We start from the raw sequence: 3,797 nt of genomic DNA on the forward strand, positions 1-3,797 counted from the left end.
ATATTGAGATGCAGAGAAGAACAACAAAGATGATTAGGGGACTGGACGGCTAAAACATATGAAGCATGGTTGCAGGAACTGGGCATGGCTAGTTTAATGAAAAGAAGGACCAGGGGAGACAGGATAGCAGTCTTCCATAGAAACGTAGAAGACTGACGGTAGAAAAAGACCTCATGGTCCATCTAGTCTGCCCTTATACTACTGTATTTCCTGTATTTTATCATAGGATGGATCTATGTTTATCCCAGGCATGTTTAAATTCAGTTACTGTGGATTTACCAACCACGTCCGCTGGAAGTTTGTTCCAAGGATCTACTACTCTTTCAGTGAAATAATATTTTCTCACGTTGCTTTTGATCTTTTCCCCAACTAACTTCAGATTGTGTCCCCTTGTTCTTGTGTTCACTTTCCTATTAAAAACACTCTTCCCTCCTGGACCTTATTTAACCCTTTAACATATTTAAATGTTTCGATCATGTCCCCCCTTTTCCTTCTGTCCTCCAGACTATACAGATTGAGTTCATTAAGTCTTTCCTGATGAATCTCAGTATCTCAGGGGTTTCCCCCCAAACAAGAGGGAGTCATTTCTATGACTATTCTCCAAAGCACCTGAGGGTAGAACAAGAAGCAATGGGTGGAAACTAAACAAGGAGAGAAGCAACTTAGAACTAAGCACATCACTTCCACTGCCTTCGTTGACTGGACATGGGGTGGAGATGTAAAGCTGGGTATCATCAGCGTACTCAGGAACTCCTGGGGGCATAAGCGCATCATTGTGCCTACCATCCCTGTCCTACTGTCTGCTATCATTTCTTTTTTATCATTACTTATCTAATGTTTTATTTGTACAAATTACCATCCTATAACTACTTCTATAACCCGTCCTAGACTACTGCTCATCTGTCTGGAACCCATACCACATCTCAGACATCAACACCCTTGAAAATGTCCAAAGATATTTCACCAGAAGAGCCCTTCACTCCTCCACTCGAAACAGAATACCCTACGAAAATAGACTAACAATCCTGGGCCTAGAAAGCTTAGAACTACGTCGCCTAAACCACGATTTGAGTATTGCCCACAAGATCATATGCTGCAACGTCCTACCGGTCAATGACTATTTCAGCTTCAACCGCAATAACACAAGAGCACGCAACAGATTCAAACTTAATACGAACCGCTCCAAACGTGACTGTAAAAAATATGATTTCAACAATCGAGTTATCGAAGCGTGGAACTCATTACTGGACTCAATTGTGTCAACCCCTAACCCCCAACACTTCTCCCTTAGACTCTCTATGATTGACCTCTCCAGGTTCCTAAGAGGCCAGTAAGGGGCGTACATAAGTGCACTGGTGTGCCTTTCCTCCCCTGTCCAATTGTCTTTCCTCTCTTTCACCTATCATATAGAAACATAGAAACATAGAAGACTGACGGCAGAAAAAGACCTCATGGTCCACCTAGTCTGCCTTTATACTATTTCCTGTGTTTTATCTTAGGACTGGATATATGTTTATCCCAGGCATGTTTAAATTCAGTTACTGTGGATTTACCAACCACGTCTGCTGGAAGTTTGTTCCAAGGATCTACTACTCTTTCAGTGAAATAATATTTCTCACGTTGCTTTTGATCTTTTCCCCAACTAACTTCAGGATTGTGTCCCCTTGTTCCTGTGTTCACTTTTGTATTAAAAACACTTCCCTCCTGAACCTTATTTAACCCTTTAACTTATTTAAATGTTTCGATCATGTCCCCCCTTTTCCTTCTGTCCTCCAGACCAGTGTTTTTTCAACCAGTGTGCCGCGGCACACTAGTGTGCCGTGAGACATGGTCAGGTGTGCCGCAAAGCTCAGAGAGAGAAAGAAAACAAGAGAGAGAGAAAGAAAGAGAGAGAAAGAAAGCAAGAGAGAGAGAGAAAGAAAGAGCAAAAGGGAGAGAAAGCAAGCAAGCAAGAGAGAGAGAGAGAGAAAGAGAGAGAGAGAGAAAGAAAGCAAGAGAGAAAAAGAAAGAGAACGAGAGAGAGAGAAAAAAGAAAGAGAGAGAGAAAGAGAACAAGAGAGAAAGAAAGCAAGAGAGGAGAAAGAAAGAAAGAGAGAGAGAGAGAGAGGGAGGGAAGGTGGGAGAGAGAAAGACATAGAGGGAGGTAGGGAGGAAAGAGAGAAAGAGAGAAAAAAGAGGAAAGAAGGAAGAGAGAAAGAAAGAGGGATGGAGAGATAGAGAAAAAAAGAGGAAGGGAGAGAAAGAGGGAGAGAGAAATAGAGCGAAAGGGAGGAAGAGAGAGAGAGAGAGGAATTTTTTGTTCTTCCTATGTATTTTGTGTATTGGGACAAATGAATAAATAAAATAAATAAATAAATAAATAAATACTATAATTGTTTGACAAATAGATAGATTTCCAAACAAGCTGTGAAAACACAACTCTGCAAAAACTAGCGGGAGTGTGTGTTTTGTTTGCACCGTGCAAGAACAAGGTTTCTCCGACCTCTCTCTCTCTCTCTCTCCCCCCAGGAAATGTGGATTGCCCTCCCCATCACATGCATTTTTCTCATGTTAATTCTCCGCGTGTGGGTGAGAGGCACCGCAGTCACATTTGCTGCCTTGTGAGTGAGGGGCGGACGGAGAAATCAGGAGGCATGTGCGTCTGTCACCACCTAGGGGTGTGCTCAAGGCAGGAGACCGGGATCACATTTAAGATTCCGGTTGCCTGCTCAAACCAGAAGGGCGGATTCCTGATAGGGAACATACATATACTGCTCAAAATAAAAATAAAATAAAGGGAACACTCAAAGAACACATCGTAGGGCTGAATGAATGAAATATTCTCATTGAATACAGTGATCCCTCTATTATCGCGAGGGTTCCGTTCCAAGACCCCTCGCGATAATCGATTTTTCGCGATGTAGGGTTGCGGAAGTAAAAACACCATCTGCGCATGCGCGCCCTTTTTTTCTATGGCCGCGCATGCGTAGATGGTGGAGTTTGCGTTCCCCGCCGCCCACGCAAAGGGGAAACCCCGATTCGGCTCCTCGCTGCTGCTGCGCTACCGAGCAGATCAGCTGCTGGGCGGCCGAAGGAACCTTCCCTGGGTCTTCCCCCTCTTGCTGGCGGGCGGCGAGCGGTGGGCATCAGCGAGGAGCCGAGGTTTCCCCTTTGCGTGGGCGGCCGGGAAGACCCAGGTTGGGGGTTCGGGGGGGTGCTGGGAAGCCCCCCAGGCCGGCTGCGACCTTTTAAAACAGCCACGCCGCTTCCCAGCTGACTCCCGAAGCCAAACGCGGAAGTGGTTTTTTTTTAATTAATATTTTTTTTAAATCGCGATATAGCGTTTCGCGAAGATCGAGATCGCGAAACCTCGAGGGATCACTGTACTTTGTTCTGTACAAGGTTGAATGCGCACAACAGCAGGTGAAATTGATTGTCATTAGTGTTGCTTCCTAGGTTTGATTTCATAGAAGTTTGATTCACTTGGAGTTACATTGTGTTGTTTAAAGCGTTTCCTTTATTTTGAGCAGTGTAAATTAAACATTTCCCTGCTGTCGAGTGGAATTGCAATGGGCTTATTGGCTTTATGGGGACTGCTGGTTTTTGTCAATGTGCAGTGTTGTTGTTTTTTAAAAAGGGAGCCAAGAGCAATATGCAGCTGCAAGAGCAATCATGGGCTTCCCTAGGTATGCCCATGCTACACCAACACTCTGCAGTCTGCATTGGCTGCTGATCCATTTCCGGTCACAATTCAAAGTGTTGGTTATGACCTTTTAAGCCCTTCATGGCATCGGGCTAGAATATCTCCGGACCGCCTT

This window comes from Erythrolamprus reginae, chromosome 10, assembly GCF_031021105.1.
Source record: "Erythrolamprus reginae isolate rEryReg1 chromosome 10, rEryReg1.hap1, whole genome shotgun sequence".
NCBI lineage: Eukaryota > Metazoa > Chordata > Lepidosauria > Squamata > Dipsadidae > Erythrolamprus > Erythrolamprus reginae.